This window comes from Pongo pygmaeus, chromosome 16 (assembly GCF_028885625.2).
Source record: "Pongo pygmaeus isolate AG05252 chromosome 16, NHGRI_mPonPyg2-v2.0_pri, whole genome shotgun sequence".
Classification (NCBI taxonomy): Eukaryota; Metazoa; Chordata; class Mammalia; order Primates; family Hominidae; genus Pongo; species Pongo pygmaeus.
The window spans coordinates 104,067,003-104,094,365 of record NC_072389.2 but is presented as its reverse complement, the minus strand read 5'-3'; the positions used below and the strand labels follow the sequence as shown (position 1 = coordinate 104,094,365).

At 42.9% G+C, this 27,363-nt stretch overlaps 1 long non-coding RNA gene across 2 annotated transcripts in view; it reads left to right on the top strand.

The window, feature by feature from the left end:
* LOC129014446 (uncharacterized) overlaps window positions 1-26,994 on the top strand; it is a 101,213-nt gene extending 74,219 nt beyond the window's left edge. The window contains exons 1-3 of one of the 2 annotated variants that reach the window (XR_008494223.1): window positions 18,837-19,074; window positions 22,955-23,054; window positions 26,009-26,994. This is a non-coding gene — a long non-coding RNA (uncharacterized LOC129014446). Of the gene's footprint in view, window positions 1-18,836; window positions 19,075-22,954; window positions 23,055-26,008 lie in introns of those variants that run through there. The other variant, XR_008494224.1, reaches the window with a different exon arrangement.
* Window positions 26,995-27,363: the final 369 nt, after the last annotated feature.

Sequence of the window (27,363 nt, the reverse complement as noted above, 5' to 3'; positions counted from 1 at the left end):
AGATGACCTTAAAGAGCCACTTCAACTTTAGGATCCTGTCTCTCATCTGAGTTCTTCATTACAATGCTGGCTCTTTCTTCCCTTTGGCTTTTCAGGGAATTCGTTCTTCTATTTTCTTGGGCTGATAGGAAGCCTGATCATGTGGCAATTGACTAGTAGTTAATTGGCAATTGCCTAGTAATTAATACCAGATAAATGACTCATCCTCCTGATTTCACTTAGAAGGATGCTCCCTGATTCCCCTCTTTCCTCTGTATCCCACCCCTGAGGTGGTGCCCCTGATTGCATTCTCTATCACATCAAACCCTTCCTTCATTGCACTTATCGCAAATGCAACTTTACTTTTATTTGTGTGATCTTTATATAATATGCATCTATTTTATCACTCTATTCCACCTTCTAGCTCCTAACACACTGCCTGGCACATAGTAGGTACTTAATGTTACATGTTTATATGTATATAATGTGCATATATCATATATATATAATTTATACGATATGTACACAGGTGTCTCATATGTAATGTGTACATACCTAATACACATATCTATTCTGAAGTGACTGAATGAATATCTTCAGTCATTGACTAGATTTGTATAAGGCAATAACAGCAGTGACAAGAAAACAATGACATTTTATTTTTTTAAGGAATTGACTCATGATTTTGGGGTCTGACAAGTACAAAATCTGTAACATGCTGTAAATTCAGGTAAATACTGATCTTACAACAGTCTTGAGTCTGAATTCTGCAGGGCAGCAGGTTGGAAACTCAGACACGCTTTCCATGTTGCAGTCTTGAGAATTTGTTCTTCCTCTGGAAACCTGTCTTTACTCTTGAGCCCTTCAGAACAGACCAGAGAATGGGCTCTGGTGAGGATGGAAAGAAGAAACCAATCTGCTGTGCACCTGTGTATACAGCATCCGGCAGGTGAGATTTACATTTCCTTTCTCACCTAAGAAAGACTCCAGGAAGCTGGATCCCTCTTTCTCAGTGCCAAGAGATTCTCTACGCCTGCCTCTAAGGATAACTTTAAAATATCCAGGGGATTTTCAATTAGCAACACAGAGCTTTAAACACTGAACTAATCTTCCTTTGAGCTTGCACCTGTCCTTTGATGGACTTTGATGCAGACCCCGGAGGTAAGAAGGGATCACAATGCCATGGGGTGGGGGTGAAGGAGGAGCGTGGGACTCATGACTGCTCTTGTCAGGGGCTAAGCTGAGCCAGCCTGAAGGTGCACAAAGCCTGCTTGACAACTGTCCTCCACTCTCATCACTGTAAATTAGCTCCCTGTGGATAATGCTGCTTCCTATTATCTACAGATGCTAGGACGTTTTATTATTCCTACCTTCTGGGTCTTTCTGTCTGTCTTCACTAAGTGCAAGAGACAGGCATAGGATGCCCTTTGGGAGCCCTGACTCTATTTTTGTATACTGGCCTGCATTGTGAGATGCACACATGAAATTTCTTCACCAAATGAAGAGAACCACTGCCAGAGTAACAGGGCATGGTGTTAGGCCCTTGCCCCACTTTCTGCAGTGGGCTCTCAAGAGATGAGGAGGGCCTTCCCTGGGTCTTATGTGGTCCCATGGGTGGTAAACTAATTCTGTTTTGTTGTTGTTGTTGTTTGTTTGTTTGTTTTTTTGAGATGGAGTCTCACTCTGTTGCCCAGGCTGGAGTGCAGTGGTGCAATCTTGGCTCACTGCAAGCTCCGCCTCCCAGGTTCACACCATTCTGCTGCCTCAGCCTCCCGAGTAGCTGGGACTACAGGTGTCTGCCACCACGCCCGGCTAATTTTTTTGTATTTTTAGTAGAGATGGGGTTTCACCGTGTTAGCCAGGATGGTCTTGATCTCCTGACCTTGTGATCCGCCCATCTCGGCCTCGCAAAGTGCTGGGATTACAGGCGTGAGCCACCGCACCCAGCCAACTGATTCTCTCTGGAAAGAGATCCTTGGTTATGTTTTTCTCTTTTCTCTAAAATGGGCAGTTGATTGTTCTTTCTGAGTCTCATTGACCTTCTAAGAAGCTTCTCCAGGTTAATCCTGTGGTAATCTACCTCTTCCTCCCTCAACTTCAGAGCTCAGATTGCTGTTCCTTTTCAGTCTGTGCCTTAGCTTTTTGTTCTCTGTTCCATGATGTATGATGTGTTCTATGAGATGGCCATGCCCATAGCTCCCTGACTTTTCCTCCTGCCACTGCCCCCACTCTACCTGAAGCTCCAGCTCTTAGGAGTCACCTGCATTGCTGGAACATTGCCTGCCCTCTCATTCTTACTTCCATCCTTAGCAGAGGCTGTTCCCTCCACCTGTAGTGCCCCACCTGCCTCCTGGACACACCTGTCTCCAAAGCACAACATCAGTGTTGCTTTCCCTGCAAAGTACTGCCAGTCCCCAGTATTATCTCACAGTGTATTCCAGCTCTTGATTACCAGCTGCGAAGCTCTAGGCAAGTGATTTGCTGCTCCATAGCTCGGTTTTCTAGGGTACAAAATAAGTCTGATAATAATGCTTACTTCATGTGGTTGTTGTGAGTTGTAAGTGAGAAAATACATGAAACGGGCTTAGCACGATGTCTGATGCATACAAAGTGCTCAAAAAATAGTTAGACATTATCTCATACTGGCTATATCAGTTTAGTTATCTTTCTCCTCTCCAAATCCATGAGCACTGTGAGGACATGCTGGTTATTATTGCTGAGTAACAAACTACCCCCAATTTAGTAGCTTAAAACCACAATAATTATTAATTTTGCTCACAAACCTGCAATTTGGGAAGAATTCAGCTGGTTTGGGAAGAATTCATTCTGTTTGCTCCATGAAGCAATAGCTGAGTCTATTGCTTGGGTGTCCTTGTTGGTCACCGGGCCTAACTGTGGCTGGTCATATTCTCCAAAAATGGCTGTAACCTGCTCTTCTTGCAATGTAACTTTGACATCCTTCCCAATAAGAGATGGGGTCTATATTCCTTCCCCTTGCATGTAGGTGGGCTCATGACTATGGTGGGAGAGATGCTGTGTGACCTCTGAGGCTGGGACATAAATGGTGACACAGCTTACAAACTTGTCCTTTTGAGGTGCTTGCTCTTGGAATCCAGTCAGCATGCCATGCTGTGAGGAAGCCCAAGTAGCTCATGGATAGGCTCATGTGTGGAGGAAATAAGGCCCCTGGCCAACATCCCTGGCTGAGCTCCCAGCTGGTATGCAGCTTTACCACAACGCCTGTGTGACTGAGCTGTCCTGAAAGTGCATCCTTTCCAAAGCTGCCTCAGTTCTTGCTTCATGGAGCAGAGAAGAGATAACGCAGCTAAATCCTTCCCAAATTGCAGATTTGTGAGCAAAGTAAATAATTATCATGGTTTTAAGCTACTGAATTTTGGGGGTAGTTTGTTACTCAGCAATAATAAAAAGCATGTCCTCTTTAGATCCTGAATTGGAAGATTTCCAGTTTCTATAGTCTGTATGTTTCTGTACCATTGCCCCCCTACCCCATTTCAAATGTTAAAATAATCACACCCAAGTGATGATATTTGGAGTTGGGGCCTTTCAGAGGCAGTTAGGTCATGAGGGTGGAATCTTCATAATGGGATTAGTGTTGTTATAAAAAGAGACACCAGAGATCTCCCTCTCTCTCCTTCCACCATGTGAGCACAGTGAGAAGGCAGCTGTCTGCAACCCAAGGGGAGAGACTTCACCAAAACCCAGCCATAATAATGTCTTGATCTCAGACTTTCCAGCCTCCAGAACTGTGAGAAATAGATTTCCATAGTTTATAAGCCATTCAGTCTATGGTGTTTTGTTATAGCAGCCCGGATGGACTAAAATACCAACCATAGTGCATTAAGTGAACGTACCAAGGAATTCAAATGCCAAAGTCGGTGTCAGGAGAGGTCAGAAAGGGGCACATCACCAAGAAGGAAGTTGGAGTAGAGGTGAGCTGGAAGGGCTGGGAGTGTCTGATGGGCTCGGGGGAGGGAGGAGGGCATCCTGGTAGTGAGGGGAGAATTAGTCTGGGGGCAGCAGGTGTGGCAGAGGCAGATGAGGCTGGGTGTCTGGGAGGGAGCTGAGCATGCAGCAGGCATCCTTCAGCATCAGGATAAAGACTGAATTAGATGCATTTTAGGTCCCGGGATCCATTGTAGATTCCAGAACAAGAGAGTGACTTGGTATGCAGGTATTCTGGAATGATTTGTGGGGGCACAGTTTCCAGGGTAGAATGGGGTGGGCAAGAGGCCGGGGAGGGTGATGGGAAGTTTCAGCAGGATCCATGAAGCGGGATTGTTGTTGGTCAGGAGACCTCTCCCCTGTGAGGTCTCTCTCATCAGTGCTCCACGGGCACTGCCCAGGACCCCCTGATGTCCCTTGTTCTACCTGCTAGGCTGCCTATGTATCTTCTAATGGCACTGCCTCTTTGTTAGTGAGGTGAAGTGTAGACCCTGATGACAGCTTAGGTTTGAATCTTGGCTCCAGCTCTTATTTGCCTGTGTATTCTTGGGGAAGTTAACTAACCTCTTTACCTCAGTTTCCTCATTTGTGAAATGAGAATAATAATGATACTTTGTGAGATAATTAGTTCACTATACAAAGAGGAAATAATCAGTGATTTTCACATTATTGTTATTATTAGAGACGGAATTTTGCTCTGTCACCAGGCTGGAGTTCAGTAGCACCATCTCAGCTCACTGCAGCCTCCACCTCCTGGGTTCAAGCGATTCTCCTGCCTCAGCCTCCTTAGTAGCTGGGACTACAGGTGCGCGCCGCCACGCCCAGCTAACTTTTGTATTTTTAGTAGAGATGGGGTTTCACCATGTTGGCCAGGATGGTTTTGCTCTCTTGACCTTGTGATCTGCCCGCCTTGGCCTCCCAAAGTGCTGGAATTACAAGTATGAGTCACTGTGCCTGGCCATGTTCACATTATTTTATGACATGTCTTCTACATGTTTCCATAGCTGGACTTTGGCGTTAGGTATGTGCTCATCTTTTGTTTAGTACTCTGGGGCTGCTCAAATATCCATCCATCACCAGCTTACAGTATATCCCTTAGATGGGTTACTTGAAGAGATGTCTGAACTCATCCAGTATACATGCATTGAATCAAATTTTAGGGTATCTCACTATTTCCACATCGTGTTGTTCTTCACTTCCAAACAGTTGACAAAGTTCATGCACTCTGCATTCACGAAATTGAACAAAATCATTTTCCTTTAGGAGAGTTCAAGACAAGCAGATAATCACAAAACATCCTAAGTGGCTTTTGACCATGGGGAGAAGGCCAGAAAGATGACATTCCCCAGAAATGGAGCTCAGTTGGGGCTGACATGAGTCCTACTGAAGATAGCTAAAATCTGGAGCCCATAGTTAGGAAGGGGGTTGAAACAGATCATATCAGTAAGAATTCCTCTCTCACCTTCTCTCTTTTTCTCTGTTGTTCTCAATTCGTATATCCATCCACCCACCTCCCACTCATCCATCCATCCATCCATCCATCCACCCATCCATCCACCATCCATCCTTTCATCCATCTACCATCCATTCATTCATCCATCCATCCATCCATCCATCCATCCATCCATCCATCACACATCCATCCTCCATCCATCCACTATCCATCAATCAATCCATCCATCCATCATCCATCCATCCACCCAGCCACCATCCATCCATCCATCCATCCATCCATCCATCCACCCATCTTTCTTGCATGCTGCCAGATCTTTTTCATCTAAAAAGCAAGCTAGAATTGATATATTTGTTAACTTGATTGGTTAGTCAGTTGAATTGACCAAACTGATTACCTGTTTTAGTTATATAGACCCAGCTAAAATATTAACACATCGTTCTGATTTTAAAAAATCAGTGGAGTCTTTATTTGTAATTTTTTTTTTTTTTTTTTTTTGAGACAGGGTCTCGCTCTGTCACCCAGGCTGGAGTGCAGTGGCATGATCTCGGCTCACTGCAACCTCTGCCTCCTAGGTTCACTCCTGCCTCAGCCTCCTGCGTAGCTGGGATTACAGGCATCTGCTACCATGCTCAGTTAATTTTTTGTATTTTTTAAGTAGAGACGGGGTTTCACCATGTTGACCAGGCTGGTCTCGAACTCCTGACCTCAAGTGATCCGCCTGCCTTGGCCTCCCAAGGTGTGGATTACAGGCGTGAGCCACCATGCCCAGCCAGTATTCAGCTGTGTTTTTGGTATGTGATTCATTCTTAATATTTATTATTGTGAATAGGTACTTGTTATAAATGAGGGTGGAGCTTATATGTATATTCAAAGCTCCAGTGGGTTGATGATAACTCCCCTATAGTCTTGTGTTCCTGTAGGCATTCATGATGGATGCTTTTTCTCAAGGCCAGAAGGACAAAAAGCTTCCTTGGTGTTGATTGGAGCCATAAAATGAAACACATGGGAAACGCACATTGCTTCCATTACAATCTTTCCTATACTGGATATAGAATCCTCTTATTTCATAAGGCCTTCAAGCACTGACTTTTTTAAAAAAAGAATCTTTTCTCTTTCATTTATGGATGGTGCCTCAGGCATCCACTATGTGTTGGGTGCTTAATAAATAATAATAACAGTTATTATTATGGAGCAGAAATCTGCTGATCCTTTCACATGAATGGAACCTTGAGACCTTGTTTCTATTATGTAGGAGGGTGTATTTGTTTTAACACCACATTATTGTAGATTTTTATTTCAATGCATCAGCATTCCATTTATTCACATGCTTCGAAATTTATGGTTATTACTGTGTCTGTTTTTCTGTCTCCTCTATATGGAAAAGCTTCAAATTCTTTTCTTTCTAAATTTCAAGAGTTAAGATAACAGCATAAAATGCATAATATATTTATGCCTCGGTAAATAATGTAGGAAGTGAAAGAACCTCTGCATGTGATTAGACTCATTTTGTCTGTATTTTTCTCACATGAAGAATTTCTGATCAGTTTCTTCCTTATCACTTTGGGAAATAGTAGAAAATGTGATTAAAGGCATACATAATCTGAGCTGTGTTCCCAGAACTGTTTTTATTTAGTGTTGCTGTATTTAGGTGATGAGATGTTTATGCCACAGCAATGGACTTTTCAAGTCACCCTATATTCAGTAAATATATTTCATTTAAACCTCTTATAGATCTCCGCTCGGGGATGATGGAGGACAGAGTTTTTTTTGTTTGTTTGTTTGTTTTTGCTTTAAATATTTTACAAAGTGTTTTGGATGAAAAGATTTCCCAATAAATAAGATACATTTTCCACCACTTCATGAAATGAATATGACGTCATGTTTTCTTCATGACTCAAAGTTGTCGTGAACCTGAGTTGTAGGGCATTGCAATGTCTTCGGGCGTTATCCAGATGTTCTCACACGAAACATCTCCAGGCTGCTTTCCTGAACGTATTTGTCAGTTCTGTCAGCCCCTGCATTATCATTTTTTCTATCTGCTGCTGTTTCTGCCTCCAGTGTTCCCTTCCCTCTTACCCTATACTTTTTTTTTTTTTTTTTTTTGAGACGTAGTCTCTCTCTGTCACCCAGGTTGGAGTGCAGTGGTGCGATCTTGGCTCACTGCAACCTCTGCCTCCTGGGTTCAAGTGATTCTCCTGCCTCAGCCTCCTGAGTAGCTGGAATTACAGGTGTGCATCACCACGCCCAGCTATTTTGTGTACTTTTAGTAGAGGCAGGGTTTCATCATGTTGGCCCAGCTGGTCTCGAACTCCTGACCTCAAATGATCCACCCACCTCGGCCTCCCAAAGTCTTGGGATTACAGGCGTGAGCCACTGCGTCCGGCCCCTCTTACCCTATACTTATAATATGAACTTTGAGTTGGAGAAATACATAATCGACACTGTTGTTATTGTATGTTAAATAAGAATCTGTAAGCTAGGAGAAAGGTATGTTGTATTGTGTGACTCCTCTGGGCACCCAAATGGGATTTATAAGATTGTTTCAGCGGGAAGAATGCATTTTCATGGCAAGAAAACTTTTAAAGAATTTATTTGGAATAAACTTTTTCAACAAAACCATTGCAAGGGGTGGAGAATGGCTTTTGCACTGTATTTTCATATCCTGGAGTCCAGGGACCACCTGCTTTTCTTAGGACCTTGTGTTGTGCACCTGGCACCTAACCTCTGTTAGGAAAAGTGGCACAGGAAAATAGCTAATAATAAAAACTTGTGATTTATGTTGCACTTTATCATTTGTAATCCCTTTCATAAACAATATTTCATCGAATCTTCACAAAAATCTTGTGAAGGGGCTTTTCCTATTCCAATTTTACAGAAGAGTAAACTTAGGTCACATCCACGCCTCTTGTGAAGAGACGAGTGTTATCAGTCGCAGGCCCAGTTCTCAGCCATTCTATTGTCTACAGAGAGCAAAGAGGTCCCTCCAGGCCCCTCCTGATTTGTTAACACAGGTCTCATTGTGTGGATCAGTTCAATCCAATCATGTTTATTAAGGGTACCTTGAACAAAAGTCCAGCCCTTTGCCCTTGCCTGGGATTTTCCTGAGCCTTCAATAGAAATCTATCAACAGGAGAGTGTCTGAGGCCTCTAGTGCTGAATACAAGCTCTATTCAGAGAATATTTAGGGTAGACCATCCCATCTTCCCAGGTGTCCCAATCAGCCAAAAAAATTTGTATAAGCCTATAAACTGCAGCTAAACTCACATCTATTGTGGTTATATATGTGGACTGATGGTGGCTTTTTCCTCTACATTAGTCAATTATGTTTTTTCTAAGTTGCTTTTCTATCTAGCCAGAATCTACTTAAAATAAAAGCGTGTAGGACTTTGAATTGGAAAACAGGTTGGCTATATTCAGTAAAGCTAATCACACGCTTACCCTATAATGCAACAATTCCCATTCCTACATCTACACCCAAGAGAAATGACTGACAGACAGGTACAAGAGTGCTCACAGCTGCTTTTCTGATATTCATCCATGATTGGAGATATCCCAAAGGTCTATCCTCAGGAGAATGGACAAATATAATATTATATAGCAAAACAACAAGAATTACTGATATACACCAGAGCATGGATGAATGAATAAAACAAGCAAGATTCAAAAGAATCCATTGATGTGAGGTTCAAGAACTGCACAGCTGATGTATGATGATAGAAACTGTATCATTATTTATCTCTGTGAGTACAGTTGTGGACCAGGATGGAGCACAAGGAGCCTGTTGGGTGCTGAAAGTATTCTTTTTTTTTGAGATGGCATCTTGCTCTGTCACCCAGGCTGGAGTATAGTGGTGCAACCTCAGCTCACTGCAAACTTCGCTCCTGGGTTCAAGTGATTCTCCTGCCTCGGTCTCCTGAGTAGCTGGGACTACAGGCGCGTGCCACCGCGCCCAGCTAATTTTTGTATTTTTAGTAGAGACGGGGTCTCATCATGTTGTTCAGGCTGGTCTTGAACTCCTGACCTCATGATCCGCCCACCTCGGCCTCCGAAAGTGCTGGGATTACAGGCGTGAGCCACTGCGCCTGGCCAAAACTATTCTATATGTGGTGATTACATAGATGGAGGTGTGAGTTAGTATTCATTGAGGTCATACTGGATGCTGTGCATGCTACTCAGTCTACCCCTGCAGGACCCAGGCACTCATGCCTCCACTGCTGGGAATGTTGACATCACAGGGCTCTCGACTGAGTCCATCTCTAGGAATTGCCCTTGGTTATGTTCCTCCCCGAGAATAGCCAGCATGCAGAGACTTTACCTTTGGAGGTAAAGACCTGAGCCTGTGCCAGTTAAGGCACCTCTCCAGGGCCATCCCAGTTCTGGAGCTCTTACAGGATCAGTTGAAGACTTTCTCATGACTGCATTGCAGCCCAGCTCTTCTCTCTGTCGTGTGTTGCTGCTTTATTGCCTAATAGGTAAGTTTGGCTACCTGCTTTGTAGAGCTTAATGCAAAATAAAAATGTGGGCCTCCATTCATACATTATGAAGAATTCCAAAATGTTGACAACAGAGCTCTAGGCGAAGTGAGGGCCCTTCTACGTGCACAACCCAGTACTGTGGCACGAGTTGTACTCTTGTGAAGTCAGCCAGGTGTTGATCTGGGAGCACTCCCCCGTCAGCCACCAGAAGGCAAATCTCTGTCTCAGAGGCTCCTCCCCACAGGGAAACCTGGACAGTGATGGAGCTTCACAGTAAAGACTTAGGCACTTGACTGTACCTGCCGTATTGAAGAAAAAATTAGCAAGATAGTAGAAAAGAAATTGTAAGAGCATCTGGTAGGATGAATAATGCCTCCCAAGGATGTCCACATCCTAATTCCCAGAACCTGTGAATATAATTACCTTACATGGTAAAAGGGACCTTGCAGATAGAAGAAAAATTAACAAAATAATAGAAAAGAAATTGTAAGAGCATCTGGTAGGATGAATAACACCTCCCAAAGATGTCCACATCCTAATTTCCAGAACCTGTGAGTATAATTACCTTACATGGCAAAAGGGACCTTGTAGATGTGATTAAGTTAAGAATCTTGAGATGGGAAGATTATCTTGGATCATATGGGTAGGTCCAAGGTAATCACAAAGGTCTTTATAAATGGGAGTCAGGAAGCTGGCTTTGAAGAGGGTGGAAGGGGCCACAAGCCAAGGGAGCCAGAAGGCCTCTGGACACTGGAAAAGTCAAGGACACAGATTCTCCCCTAGAACCTCCAAATAGGAACATGACTCTGCTTATATGTTGATTTTAGCCCCACAAGACTCCTTCTGGACAACTGACTTCCAGAACTGGAAGAGAATAAATGTGTTGTTTTAAGCCACCCAGCTTGGGATACTTTGTTATAGCAACCACAAGAAGCGAAAACAGAGCTGCTGCTATTCTTCATTTACGCGGGGACTGGTCCTCTGTAAAAGCAAGCTGGCTAAAGGGATCTAGGAATGACATGGGGAGCATTTTCCCAGACTTGTCACCCAAAGCTGTCCTGGGGAGATGCAGGGCCTGGTTCTCTGGCTTCTTTGTCCTGGATGTGGGGAGTGTAGACTCCCTCTGCAGGCCCTGGATCCTGGGACAGGTGTAGAGATCCTGGCCATGGGGCAGGGGGAATGGGCATGGAGAGCTTCTCTCCTCTGTGGCTGACTGGAGAGCCAATGTTTCCATCCCCGTCTCCAGTACATTTGTTTCTGCCTATGCTTCCAGGTCACAGGCCATCCTAGGGTGGTTTTCTGAGGCCCACCTCCTGCTGCCCCTGCCTGTATTCTTCCCAGCTCCTCTGCCCAGTCTGGATCCATCTTGGCTGCTGCATGTATTTTGGCCCTTGCTGCCCCGAGTCCCACATTGTGCCTGGTATCCTGGGCAGTCATCTCTGCAACTGGGCCTCTGACAGCACCTGCTCCAACCTGAGGGTTTCCCTGGCCTGGGGCCAATCAGAACTCTCCAGCCCCGTTTCAGACCTCTGAAAATGCCAATTCATTTTCCTCTTCCTTATGGTGAGCTTTCCAGTGTCCCCTGGATTATCTTGATGTGTTGTGGGAGCTCCATATTCTCAGGGTGTAGAATTTGTTCTTTCAGAATGAATGTGTTAATTACGGGCTTTCATAAATCATGCTTCTGTGCACTGCACAGTAAGGAAAGCATGACAAATAACTCCACGAGTTCTCCTCCTTCCAGCTCATGGAAGTCAACCCTGCATGGTGCCCCCAGCCCATTGGCACAGCAGTGGAGACACACGTGCAGGCATAGGCAGTGACTGCCTGTGCTGATCTGAAACATTTGCCCAGGGCATGTTGTATTTAAATTGGTTCTCTGCCAGATTGGTTGGAAAACAGTCAGAAGTTCAAGTGCAGTCGGCCTTGATTCGTTTATTAGTTGTTTGGTTATTGGGAACGCGAAGGAAAGAGGGGATGATCCCATGAAAAGGCATCTTCACGAGGTGGCAAGAGCACATGGGTCAGACACAGACAGACCCAGGCTCACAAAGCACTACCACTTTCTAAAAGGTAAGATTTTGGGCGAGCTCCCAGTCACCTCGTTCATAAAATGGGTAATAATAATATCTACCTTTTAGGGTTGTTGATGAGTTAAATGAAATGATACAAATAACCTCATTTAGTACCTGGCATATGGCAAGGGCTCCAAAAAATCCCCTAATAGTCTTACCTTGCATTATAGTCTAATTATGCTAGACTTCTAAAGATCCAAGCTGCAGGCACTACCAAACATGCCATTGTTGAATGTGGAACAGTTTTCTTATTCTATATTTTGTAATTTCTTATTCTATAATACTGTTCTTCCTACATGCTGAGCAACGGCTCTCTGGTGTGCAGGGGAAGCGTGGGTCCCTATTAGAATAAGTCACTGCTCAGATTTGCCCTTCAAATTAGATTTGGGTTTGCTGCTCTTGGCATTATTGGAGGAAGAAGGCTTTTTCCAATTCTTAAGTGCAGTTAGCACCAAGTTTGGAAGCCTCGGGTCGCATAGTTTTCCTATACTGTGAGGAAGGGCCTCCTTCACTTATGAAGGCTGGGGCATGAGTTTCACTGCCCTAGAGGTGGGAAAGCCCAAGCTTGACTCTTCTGGCTTAGTGAAGCATGTGGTAAAGAAGGGATAGAGTCAGAGAACGACCTCTGGGGAGTGGCGGCAGTGCTTTGGAAACATCCGGATAGGTACAGGGGAGGTCTCCCGAAAGATGGGACCACTCGAATGCTTGCCTGCCTTGTCTTCTAAGAAAATGCCTGTCCTCTGTCACCTCCAACATGATGCATGTTGATAGTACAGCAGTGTTGGCAGGAGGGGGCTAGATCAGTGAGGGTGGCTTGAATGTGGTGGAGTGTGGGATGTGGAGATCCTTGTTCCCCAGTGATGGAAGGTGTAGGCCTGTGGCTGGGCCTTTGAGCCTGGTGGTAATTGGCCCTAACCATGGACTCTTGAGGGGAGATTCCTCGTGTTGAGGACAAAAAGTCACACTCTGGAGACCATGGATATGATGATGATTAGTTGTCCAGCTACTCAGTAGCAGAGACCAAGGAAGATCCAGAGGACACCATAGATCCAAGGACCTTCTCTCCGCCTTCCATCTCCATGCCTGGGAAGACACAGTGAGCTCCCCTCACACCTTCTGGCACCATCTTAGGGAAGAGGATGAGCAATTTGCCTAGGGAGACAACAAAAAAGGCTCCTTGCCTGAGGGCTGAACTTTGCATAGAGTGGCTATTTAAACCAAAAGGAGATTATTCGAACCTGAAGAGACAGAAGAATGCTTAATTGGCAAATGTATGTTTTTCTGCTACCGAGGAAGAAAGTATATTAAGCACATTTTCTCTGCACATCTGAATGTAGTGTGAGTATATTTGCAACCCCAGTAGGTATTAAAGCTTTGTATGCAAGTTATTTCCATTCTGGTGATTGATGCGGATGATATATATAGCAGGGAGGAAATCAGTTCTCAGGGTGGTCAGGCTGTGGACTGGGAGGCAGGAGTTTAAGGTGATATTCTTTGGTAAAGTTATTTGCATGATGGAGAAAAGTCCCTCAAGCACTTCATCAGTGCTGCAGTCTTCAGATCTAGTACATGACGTGGTTCTGATTTAATGTTCTTCAAGCCCCTTTCTGATTGTAATTTGATTTACTATTCTCTCCTAAGTAGAGGGAATCTGCTGGCTATGACCAAGAAATAGTCCAGTCAAACCAAGGCCATTAATTCATAGGCATTGGCTTATATATTAGTCTCTATTAATTTAGTTATGGTGAGTTGTCCCTTGGCAGACAAAATATGAGGGCCGACAAAATCAGGACTGTGTGCCTTTAAGGCCGAAGGATATGGCACTGCTGTGTGGTGAATCTGTTAGAGGCGATGCCACCCCATTCTCTCCCAGAAATGTTCCAGAATCACAGCATATCTTTCCCATTGACCAACAAGCCTTTTTGTAGAATTAATTAGTTATTTAAGTCTATGAAGGAAGAAGTTATTTCTTTTTTTTTTTTTTTGAGACAAAGTCTCACTCTGTCGCCCAGGCTGGAGTGCAGTGGCACAATCTCAGCTCACTGCAACCTCTGCCTCCTGGGTTCAAGCGATTCTCCTGCCTTAGCCTCCCAAGTAGCTGGGATTACAGGCAAGTGCCATCATGCTTGGCTAATTTTTGTATTTTTAGTAGAGATAGGGTTTCACCATGTTGCCTAGGCTGGTCTCGAACTCCTGACCTCAGATGATCTGCCCACCTCGGCCTCCCAAACTGCTGGGATTTCAGGTGTGAGCCACTGCGCCTGGCTGGAAGAAGTTCTTAAATGTATCTTTGGTTGTTGGTGGCAGGCATAAATGTTTTATGTCTCTGATCCCAGGTTTAGGTTTTACTCATGCACTGTCTCAATTTGAAAAAGGATGTAGCTCTTGCCAGGCAGTCTCCACTTCTATTATTCCCGACTGAATAAAATCACATCACACACAGTGGAATCACATCAGATGAACACCTAACTTACTCAAGTTCAACTGTATGAGCTCCCTATGTTACTGAAATACCAAAGGGTTTGGTCTAGGTGCTGCTGCTTGCTACACAGAAAGCCAATCACTGAGACAATAAATATTGCCAAGGAAGAAGGCTTTGACTGGGTGCTGCAGCCGAGGAGATGGTAGCTCAATCTCAAATCCATCTCCCAGGCTGACTAAAGTTAGGGGTTTATATAGCAGGGAAGCAATGTAACCATGTGTGAGAAAACAGGAATTAGGGAGGGGTAAGGAAGAGAAATTGGTCGACAGGAAGCAGGTGGGCAGTTAGGCAGACATGATGGGTGAGTTGTCTGACAGTGATCTGGTGAATTTCAGCTCCTTGATACTATCTGGGAGGCCTGATGGTTGGTTTCCTGAAAAAGGAACTCAGATAAGACAAATGTAACTTTCTCAAGTTTTAAGACTGGAAGCATTAATTTCTATGTTTATTCAAAGAAACTGTAAACAACACCTCTATGGGGCAACTGGATCAGTTTCAACTACAAGAGGAAAATGACAATTTCAGTGGTATTATTGGGAAGAGAAAGATGCATCACTGGAAGACATACAGGATTAGTCTTCACTCTTCATAGTTCATCAGACATTCAATTTTTATGCAAGCCAGTAACATACTGGGTACTGTATACCAAGCCACATGTACTAACAAGCAAGGGCTCTAGAGCCAGACTTCCAGTGTTCAAATCCTGGCTCCACCACTGAGTGGCTCTGTGACCTTGGGTGAGTGTCGCTAACTCATTCTGTGCCTCAGTTTCCCACATCTATAAAAGGGAACTAGTTATCACACCTACATCTCAAGGCTAGAATAGTGCAGGTCACAGTAAGCTCTTACTAAGTGCTGGGTGTTACCATGATTACTGTTGCTTGGCTTAACAAGCTACCTAAGGGATTTTCAAGGGCAACTTTCACTCCACATGACTATTCCATTACTTGCTGATGTGATAAATTTCATGGGGCTTACCTACAGAAAGTAGGAACTGTAGGACTTCTCCACTGGGAATATCTCCAAAGTTCAGTCTTCTCAGGGGACCCAAGAATTATGATCTTCCAGCTCTGTGGGAAGGAGGGCCACCCTTCTGCCCAGGCTCCCCAACCTCCTCATGGCTAAGCTAACCTTGATGGAAACTTCCAACAAAGCGTTTCTGCAGAGCGATCCATAAAGCATGACCTAGAGCTATATTAAACCTACAAAAATCAGCCTCCAACAGTGAGAAACAGTTTTATATGATAAAGTGGTGATTACATTTTCTAATGATTGCTCAAAGTATTCTGTAATCTACAGGGAATATATTTCATAGCTCCCGGGAGCCGTCCCAGCTCCCCTATTTGTCATTCCAAGTTTAAGTAGAGCACAGAATATGAGAAGAACAATCTTGGCATACATTATCCTTTTGGGAACTCAATATATGCCATATGCATGTAATTAACCCAGGTTTAGCCAGCCTACTCATGATGCCGCAACTTCTCCTCAGCAACAAGGATGAAACATTGTACGAATTACCCATTGGGACTCCCACCCTCACCCCAAGTTTCTTTTTTGAAAAATAGGATCATATTTTTCAGACTCTTAGTAAAGCGCTAGCATTTTCCATTTCTCAGCAAGAATTTTTTTTCTGTTAAAATGTTCAGTTCTGTGGATGATTGTGAAGTCTTCAGAGGGGCTTATGGTGACATGCAGTGGGCCCCCGTCTAACATTTCATCAAAGGAGCTTTCTCATCAGAGACTTAGAGCTGTTTTTCCTGCTTATCCGTCAAACTGGCTTCCAAGTCAAGCATTCCTGGCTTGAAGTTTGAACCCCAAAAGCCAGACTTAACAGTTTTTCTGCAGGAAGAGCAGTGTCCCTTCCTTTAACTTGCAATTGCTAATCATGAAGAACATGCTCTGTGTTCAGATTCTAACAAGCTGTGGAAAAGATAGGAGGACATTAGAAAGCAGAAAAGCAGGATTTATTGGTTTTATTTCAGGGCTGGGTCATCGTTGGAGGGGCAAGTAGCTTTGTTAATTGATCTCAAAGAGGGAGCTGCTGGCTGCTGTTGAGAATGAGGCTGTAAAGGTTACTTTCTCACTCAGGAATATGCACTGGGTCCCAAAGACTTCTATTTAAAATATAAAGCTACAATGATATCATATCCTATTATAGAACATGAAACATTAAGTTGAAAGAGACTTAACAGATAAATAAAAGCATATACACAGTATATATATATATGTGTGTGCCTGTATGCACACACAAGCACATGCACACGTCTGCCCCAGTGTCAAGCTCGATGCTGTGCATGTGTGTTTCATCAAAGAAGCACAGATTTGGAACCAGGGCTATTATTTCCAGTGACTTGCTGCCTCGGGGGCAGCAAATGGAAAAGAGCAGGGTAGCCTGCTCTCTCAGTGATGTTCACTGCATCTGAAAGGTTATGTCATGTTTCCCGGCAATTGACTCAATAGGTTTGGATTCTGCAACATAAGGTCAGGCCATTTCCACTCTGCTTATGTTTCCTGGGGAACGTGCCTTCCAGTTGTTTTCACATTGACCTCATTACCCAGTCCTGGTGATGAGTTTGGCATGGACATGCTGCGGCTGCGGCCGGCTTGGGGCTGCCCTGCCCTTGCAGACCCCATGCCTCTGCCTTGACCAGTGTGGCTGGGGATGCCTCTGCCTTGGCTCAGAAAGGTCTGATCTCTCTCCTCCCCCTGCAAAGTCCCTCTGCATACAACTGAACAAAGATTACAGGAGGGCCAGGATGAGATGGACGGGCTGGGGACCCTTTCTCCCATTTATGCAAGGGCAGGCAATGAAGAGGAGAGACAGGAGACACCCAGGCCCCTATCTAAGATCTTTAATGCATGAGCAGAGGGACCTGACCAACACCAATATAACATTTCCCAAATTCCCCAGCTCCTTTTCAGAGTGAATGTTTTCTAATCAGTTCTGGAAGCTCATTTTGAGCAATGAGAAAGTGATTTTCTCAAATCCACTGTCTCTGTATACCTCCTGTCTACACAAATTTCTGCTGGGTGTCTTTCAAGGGAATTAGAATACTTTCTAAAACATAATTGTTTCGGCTCTGGGAAGTGGACTTCACCAAAGTAAAAATACTCAGTGAACTCAAGGTTTTATTTCCCCAAATGACTGAGGAACTTGAGCATGAATCAGTGATGAAATGCTTCTATTAGCTGAGTCCTAGACAGCCAATTAGAATAGGCTGGGCTGGGCTGGGCTGTGAGCCCATGAGGATCTAGGCTTGCCATAGTTGCATCCTTTGTGTTGTGATAATGGGTGGGTTATTTAAAATCTCAGAGCCTGTCAAATGGAGGATTAGTATGAGGATTGAAGGAGATCACACCTAGGGAGTACTTAATAAAGGCTAATTTAAGCCATTTACTTCTGTTTCCGGTTTTCACTATGGAGTGATTTTATTCACCTGGGTCTGGCCAATTACTTGGTGAAGCCAGAAGAAAGAAAACTAAAGTCTGAAGTGGGGAAAAAAAATTCTGGACCATGAAGGTCAATCAGGCAGTAGAATAATTTCACTCAGGAAGCTGTCAAGACTCTAGAACTAGAGATATTCAAGGAAAAATTGGATGTTGTACTTAGGGAAATAATATTGGAAGACTTTGTGCCCTTGTGTATAAGTCTGAAGGAGATGACCCAGCAGCCGATCTATAAATAAAATGCTTTTTTTGTTGTCTAAGATTTGGGCGCTATGGGAATGGCAGGATGTGTCGGGCACTTTGAAAAGTGATAATACAAAAGCGTTGCAGTACAGTGAAATCCTGATGTTTCTCTTCATCACAAAAACTATATTCGAAACGTGAAGCCCATTCTAAAATGCAAATATGACCAGGCTGCTCCCTCTCTTACAGTAGACTAGCCTACTCTGTATACATGTGTACAATGAATTGTTCAACACAAGAGAAGTTTACTTTTGTGTTCCACGGTCTGAGGCAGCTGTTCCTGGTTGGTGGGAAGCTTTCTTCCATATGGTGACTCACGAATCCAAGCTCCTTTTGACGTATGGTTCTACTGTCTCCTACCCCCTTGTCATCCTCTACATGAACTGGTGAAAGGAGAAAGGATTTGTAGGAGGGGGAGTCACGTGTTAAAAGTCTTGGCCAGAACAGGCGCCATCTTCCTTTTCATATTCCTTCGGTTAGGACTCAGCCACATGGCCACACCTACCAGCAGAAGCTGCTGGAAATTGGGGTCAGCTGGATGCCCAGGAGGAAGAAGAGGAGACAGCTCCAGCTGGGCAGCCTGTGGTTTTGGCACATTCCGTTTCCTAAAGTCCTTCAACTGATCCCACACTGCTCTGTGACTGGAGCATTGACATCAGGCAAAGTCGCCATCTGTTATCTTTGAGAAACAGATAAAAGCTATGGATCTCTCTCCATGCTTATACCCATTGCCAATTCTGCTTGCAGGTTTACAGAGGGTTCCCGGATGCCATCAGTGGAATTCCTAACCTTGGGGGACAGAGAAATTGCTCTCCAATAATGCCCAGTCTATGAAGTAATGTTTTCGCGAAGAACTAGTGCACCTTCAGAAGACCTGCAGTGGACAGGGAGCATGTAAGGGGCTAATTTTGATGCCAGCAACCCTAGGGTTGGTTGCTGGGGAAAGGCATAGAGGTCAGCTGCTAGCCCGAGCTGAGCTGTTTCCTCCATAGTGCTGCTAACAAGGCTCTGCTTGATCTCAGTCCTCTGCCGTGTGGCTCCCCACCATGAAGGCGAGTCTGACTTGTGTACACAAGGTTGAGAATCCCCAGGCTCCAATTGCATAGAAACGTGCGCAGGTGTCATAATTAGCCATTTCCTGCCAAAACCCCACAAATAAGCTACAATCCTCGAGACAACCCTCTGGAACCTTTTACAGAATTGTTTGCAGACCAAATAATATTCATCTGTAACCTGCTTAATTACCCAAGCCATATATTTAACTGCCCTAGACTTGCTGGTACAAATTTTTACAGAGAATCGGATGAAAGGGGAGTTAATGGCAGGAGGGCCTCTAGCCACCATGTGGAACTCAACAAAGCAGAAACCAAGGCTGGTCTGCCCACAGACCAGTCAGATGGGTGCAAGGTTGCAGTTTCCTGTTCTATTCCTTGCCTGTCAAGACCAATAAACATGTCACGAAGTGACCAGAAATGTGTGGATTTGGAAAGGCAAACATTGACATTAAGCACACTGTTTCAATGGTCTGAGTGGCTTCTCCTGTCTCTCTTGAGGGGAAGTTAAGGCACTAGATTTTTTAAAAAGTGCAAAACCCCCTTAAATACCCGGTTTTCCACCTCCTGACATTTTCCGCACATCTCAGGAAATATATGAACTAAACGAGTATTTTCCCCTCTAAATTAAGAAAATCAAATTTCATGTTAAAAAGTCTAAATGATATTTACTGACTAATGGAGGCAAGGGCTTGGATTATGCTTGCTAAGGACATAGATGAAGTCTTTCCTCCCCCTCCTCCTGCCGCTATCAGCGAGACGTTGAGGGAGCCACTGTGCGTTCTACACTACAAGAGAGATGCCTGCTGGGGAGGGTGTCCTGTGATCTGCCAAAATGTTTAGAGGCGGCACTGTTGGATAAGCAATTGTTCTGGTTATCTGGAGATTCATGCAAATGTATTTTCATCACACAATTTATTTGTAAGTGCATAGACAGAGCCACAGCCTCTCCATTCAGAGGGTCACCGTTCCTACCTGGTTTTGCAGTTTGAAAATCATGTTATACCTGTTAGCCTTTTCCTCACCACAAAGGCTGTTCCTGGGCCAATGCAAACTTAACTGTATGGTTAGATAAGAAAATTCAGATGAGAAAGTATTGTGTGAAGTACAATACTGAGAATATTGGGAGTGAACAAGATGTAACAGGAATACAGAAACAGTAATATTCTCTCCCATATTTGCAAAGTATAGTATGTGTGAGTGTGTATGAAAGAGAGAGAGAGAGATTGGATGGTATTCATTTGAACAAAGCTTTATTTAAAAAATTGAAATAAATTTACATTGTTTCCTTTTCTTATTATTGTAAATAAGGCTTCAATGAACATCTCTCTGCAAATGACGTATTTTCTTCTTCTAAATAATTTCCTCCAGAATAAATTTTATGCAGGGGAATATTTGGCAAAAGGGTATGGATTGGTTTTTGGTTTTTAAAATATACATATTGTCAACTTACTTTTCAAGAAGAATTATACAAATTTATGGTGCTACCAGCAAATAATGAATTTCACAATTTTATGAATAATGAATTATACAAATTTATGGTATTACCAGCAAATAATGAATTTTATCACTGTTGGATTCTGCCTCGTTCATTTACTAAGTCTAAAATGGTCCTCATTATTATTTGAATTTGCTTTTCTTTTATTTATCACAATCTTATTTTGCTGTGTGCTAGCTTACTTTTTGTATTTTTCGGGGAATATTCAAATATCATGACTTTTGATTTTGCTAGATAGTGTTCTTTTCCATTTGAAGAAGCCTTTTATAAAACATCAGCATTATCCCTTCAAACATGTTGAAATCCATCAGTGATAATTATATTCATATCTGTAAAATGTGCATAACAATTCATTCCCTGGGCTATTGCACTGAATTATTGTGATAATGCATTCAAAAGTGCTTTGAAAAATCCCAAGCATTATGTACATGGAGGTATATGATGATCTTAATATGGAATTTATACTTAGTTAAAAGTGTAAGTATAAATAGAAATATACTCTGGTGATAAATAGTTCTATAAGAACTCATGTGCAAAAGATCTGGATATTTTAGCTAATCATAGGCTCAATAAGAGAAAATACTAGAACCCAAGTGATAAGAGGTTAATATGAGACACAATTTATGCCTGAATATGTGATGAACTTTTCCATCAAAAATTATCCATCGGAAAAAAAGCCACCTTATATTTAAGGTCTAACAAGTCTCTCATATTACAGGAAACAAGAATATATTGTATTATGAAGACATATTACCGCAATCAATGCCAGTTTTGAGGCTTCCAGAGGCCCCTTGATAGAATTAGTTAAAAAAAAAGGGAGGCAAAGAAATTTCACATCAATTTAGTGATTATTCCTGGGTGTATGACCTCACAGTTTTAAATGCAAAATGTTGATTTAAACAAGTTTTTTAATTGATTTTTAGAGATCACTTGACGAAGCCAACAAGTAAGGGATTATATTGTGGAAATCACACATCTATAAACCTATGAGATGAATTTCAAAAGCCCAGCTGCCTAATATTATGCAAATGGGCACTTGTGGCTTGGGGAAACAACATAGTAAATGCACCACACACAGATGTAAACTTCAACCTTGAACTACAAGTGTAACTACAATATGAAACAGTATGGATGACTCTCATGAGCATAATATTGACTAAAACAAACTAGACACAAAAAACACTTATATAAAATTCAAAAGCAGGCACCTTTAAACTGCTGTGGTAGGAGTCAGGATACTGGTTTCCCTCTGAAGAGGAAAAGGGCGGGGCTTCTGGGGCACTGGTTTGTAATGAGTGCAAGGGTCGTTCTGTTGGCTCACTTTGAGCAAAATCAATGAGCCAAACACGAATGATTTGTGCCTTTTTCTGTATATGTATGTTTTACTTCGGTGAAACTTTTTTTTTTTTTTTTTTTTGAGATGGAGTCTCGCTTTGTTGCCCAGGCTGGAGTGCAGTGGCACCATCTCGGCTCACTGCAAGCTCTGCCTCCCGGGTTCATGCCATTCTCCTGCCTCAGCCTCCCGAGTAGCTGGGACTACAGGCGCCCGCCACCATGCCCGGCTAATTTTTTGTATTTTTAGTAGAGACGGGGTTTCACCGTGTTAGCCAGGATGGTCTCAATCTCCTGACCTCGTGATCCGCCTGCCTCAGCCTCCCAAAGTGCTGGGATTACAGGTGTGAGCCAACACGCCCGGCCGAAACTTTTTAAAAACACTACACTTTGAGCAATTTAGAGCTAAAGATGATATGTTCTGGAAATCTGTTTTATTTATGTGACTCTGAAGGTGGCTCCAGTGATGGCAGGGATGATGTAATGATGCAAATGAAGAGCGAATAATTTTTTTGATGACACGTGTGTAGAAAAGAAAAGCCATGTTTTTATTTTGTGGTTGTTGTTGAGATGGGGTCTCACTATGGTGCCCAGGCTGGTCTTGAACTCCTGAACTCAGGTGATCCTCCTGCCTTCACCTCCCAAAGTGCTGGGATTAACAGGCATGAGCCACCACATCCAGCCAGAAAAACTATGCTTCTAAATTGATCTATTCTATTAGAATGTGTGATTCAGAATAAATATATAATTTAATTCCTAAATTACCAAATTCAAATTTTAAAGTAGACATTTGACTATTTCATTCTAATTCTTCAAATTTATATCAAAGTTGGCCAAAAAGTGTGTTGTGGGTTTTCCCGTTGGCAAACTATAGTGTGGCCTTGTTTGGTGGGATTTTTTTTTTTTTTTTTAATCTTGAGAAGCAGTTTGAGCTCATCTCCTGCATGTTTAGTTCTAGGTGCAATGTTTTAAAGGGAAGACTTACATTATGAAGCTAGCCCAGAAGAGGGTGACTAGAGTACTGAGGAGTTCCTACCTGGAAGGGCTGTAAGGTAAGATAAATCTTGGTGTAGAGGGTGTTTATGAATATGGGAAAGGCTGTCATGTGCCAAGAGGCTGGTACAGTCAGCTGGACCCAGGGAAGAGAACTAGGATGCATGAATGCAGGGCACACTTCAAGCCAGTATTAGGAAGAATTTCATAATGACTGGAGCTCATTAGAAGAGAGATGAGATATCTTCAAATTAATCCTCATAGATTGAAGAATCCCTTAGATTAATCCCTTAGAAGATTCTGGGATAATCTGGATAATTATTTGTTAGAGATGTGTGTGGAAGGGATTTCTTCAATGGATCAGGTCTTTTTATGATTTCTCCCGTCCTCAAGAGCTCATGACGTCATGGTTCCTTTCTTAGCCGTCTCCAGCTGGTTAGCTCTGTGTCTGCAAAGTTTAGGAGGTGAAGAGCTTATTTGTGAAGTGGTCCACACCATAGAGTCAAGCCATTTTGGCCCCAACCAGGAACCAGGATAATCTGGTTTGATTCTTGACAGTGATCAAATGAGCCAAAATAATATTTGTTCTCTTAGTTATTTTTTCTAGGTCAAACTTCTGAACCACTGGTGTGTTTTGTTTAGCTTAGAATTTAAAAAAAGAGCTTGTTGCCAACATTTAAAAATAAGAAGTAAGTTTTTTTTAAACTTCAGATTCCTGGGTTTTTCTTGAAAAGCCAGTGGTTAGGCAATGCTGGACCCCATTCCTACAGGCAGCAATGGGGTCCCTGTGTTTCTTGCATTCTGTAGAGGGGCTGGCATTCCTGGGCTCACTGAGGCCCCACCTAGCTGCTTCCCTTATTCACTCACATTATCTGCCTGGCCCCTGAATCTGTTGAGCTTGCAATCCCTTTTCTAAGAAGATATTAATAGTTTTCCTTTTTTTCACGCATAATTTCAGTTGTCTTTAAAATCAATTAAATTTACAGAGATTAATCTATGGCAATGAAAAAACAGAGTCTAGTGCCTGTCAATTTTATATTCCAAGTAAAAGTGGCCCTAAGAAGAACTGGTGGAATATCTGCTCACTTGCTTTTCAATGTGAATTTAGAATTTTATTTTTCTTATGGACTTAATCTCTTTGCTCCTCATTTTCTTCATCTGTAATATAAGGTTACTGCAGTAACAGACAACTACCTCAGGAATAATTTTTGTGGATTAAATAAGGTCATGCTGGGAAGCACTTATGTCAGTGCCTGGCAGATAGAATGCTCTCAGTAAACATTTATTAAAAAGAGGGAGTATAATGAAGGAATGATCTAAAATTCATATTGTCTAAAATATGCTCAGTAGAATACATCAAGCTAGAAATCTCAAAGTATTTACTGTGGCAATAAATTCACAAACATTTCAATAATTTAGCTGCTATTGTGTTTGATGGGATTCATAAAGGGTATGTCATTGTCATGTTCACTTTCCAGCTCTCCTGCACTAACCCAGTGGTTACCATAGCCCTGGAAGGAGCTCTGTTAGGCTGGGGATGATCACTTGATGAGGCTAGTGTCCTCTAAAAAGTGGTAATAGTTTCCCCACTTGCTTATCTAGGATATCTCTTGAAGAAATTGTCTTCAAAAAGAGAAGCAAGACTAAAACCTAAACAAACGAACAAACCAAATAGTTAATTCCTTTTGGAATAAATGGAACAGCAAAAGTCTCTCAGGTATTAACTTGGAGTCAGCCAAACTCAAGGTTAAGGGTACAGTCTTCCAAGACTGTCAAGTCTGCCCAAGATTTCTGACACCTCTTACAAGTTTGGGAGTCCCCAGGGCCATCCTCACATGAGACAAGGTAACAACAAATTTAGGGGTTCCCATGGACTCCCTCAGGTTTGATAAACTGCCAGAATGACTCACAGAATGCAGGAAAGCACCATACTTACAATTACAGTTTTATTATAGCAAAAGGACACAAATTAGAGCCAGCCATAGGAAGAGACACATGGGACAGAATTTGAGACTCAGAGCGTCTCAAAGGTAAAGCTTCGGTGTCCTCAGGGATGTGTTACCCTCCTGTTGTTGAAGTGTGATAATATGCAGCATTGCTAGCCTATGGAGGTCACTGTCTTAGTCCCTTTGTGCTGCTCCAATAAAATATCATAGACATGTACTATACATAAATAACACATATTTATTTCTCACAATTCTGGAGGCTGGGAAGTCCAAGCTCAAGGTGCCAGTGTCTGGTGAGGGCCCACTCCTCATAGGTGATGCTGTCTCGGTGACCTCAAAAGGCAAAAGACCAGAAGAAAGCAAACTCACTCCTTCAAGCCCTTTTATAAGGATCCTAATTCCATCCATGAGGGCTCTGCCCTTATGCCTGAATCAACTCCGAAAGGCCCCACGTCTTAATACTATCACATTGGTGATTACACTTCAACACATAAATTTTGGGGGGACATTCAGATCATAGCAGTCACCAAATATCAGTGTCCAGAATTTTTATTGGGGTTTCATTATGTAGACATGATTGATGGAATCCTTGACCAGCTGATATTACCTGATTCAATGCCCCAACCTTCTAATCTCACTGGGCTTTCAAGGTGGCCAGCTTTTGCCCTGAGTCATCTATGAGCACAAACTCTCCAGGGGCCCACCATGAGTCACCTCATCAGCATAAGAGGGGTCCACCATGAATAACAAAGGCACAGCTATCACTCAGGAAATTCCAAGAGTTTAGAGATTCAAAGGCTAGATTGCTGCTCTTTGGGTAGAGTTAATTCTTTATTACACAGGCACCTACCAGGGGCAGGCAGCCCCTGAGATGGTCCCCACTGACCCCCACCTCCTGGTGGTCATACCTTATGTATGACCACCTCCTATGCTGAACCAAGTGACTCATTTCTGGCAAATAGAATACTAAAAATGTGATGGACATCACTTCTGGGATCAGGGTACGGAAGGCTCTGACTTCCTTCCCTATTACTCACCGTCTTCTTTTGCCTCTTGCATTGAGGAAGACAACTGCTATGTTGTGAGTGGCTCTATGGAGAGGCCCACGTGGAAGGCAGTGAGGGAGGCCTCTGGGCAACAGTCCAGGAGGAAGTGAAGCCCTCAGTCCAACAGCCTGTGTGGAACTGAATCCTGCAAACAACTCTGTGTGTGAGCTTGGAAGTGGATCCATACTCAGTCAAACCTTGAGATGGGACCCCATGCCCTGCTAACGCTTGACTGTGGTCCCAGCTAGGCCACTGCTGAAGTCTTGGCTCAGAGAAACTATGATATAGTAAATGTTTGTTGTTTCAAGTTGGTAAGTTTTGGGATAATTTTTTATATAGTGGTAATTTTTTATATACTTTAAAATAACACATTGCCCTATCCTTTGCCTACACTTTTCTCTTGGAACTCTGCTTGCCCATATATTACAGAAATATTTTTCAGATTATGGGCTGAAAGGTGGATTATGGATGCAATGTTTAAATTTAGCAATGTCATTTATGACTGTTCATATGAGCTTTGCTGCATAAAAATGTTGATATTAATTTGTTTCCCTTTAAGATATTCTTAATGTTTACCTCTCAGCATTTTCTTTGTAATCAATTAATATAAGATGAATATACGTTGTAGGTTTTACCTTTCTTGATTCATATACAAAACACACAACATCTAACCATTGTTATTTAAAGATTAACTAGGAGGAGATGATGGAAACTCTGTTTAGGGTCCCGTTCTTTACACATTAGATCTATTTCCCCTAACTTGAGTATATATTAAACTAGTGGGGCATTGAGCTACAAAAATGCTACTTAGGGAGAATTTTTTTTAACACAAATACTCAACTCTGAAGTTACGTTTTTGTGGAAAGTTATCACTTTGGAATTTGAATTTTCTTGGAGCTAAGCCACTGGTAGTTGTAAAAGCTACACCTGTAAATTTGCTCCCTAGAAGATACTTTCGTTTAGTGAGCACTTGTTTCTCTGTGGATAAATTCAATTATAAATTACAATCGAATTGACTTTTTCATAGCATCCTTCACTCTCCAAGTATCTCAAGTCCTCTGTGAATTATAAAGTAATTACAGTGCTCAAAGGACAGTTTCATAATTGTGTCCATGAGCACAGACTTTCCTCTATGTTCGAGAAGGGCTCATTCCCAGCCGGGAACATTAAGTTGGATTTTATTGAGACTGGGGACTGCTAGTCCAGACAGCTGGGTGATCCCCTGCGCTATTTTGAAAAGTATCCTGGGATCTTTAATTTCCACCTGTATGGTCAGGGAGGTGACAGAACGGCCCTCACTGGGTGTGACCTTGTATCCCACTTGGGGTCTTGAACCAGTGGACCCCCAACCCCAGAGGTGAGACGTGCAATATGGT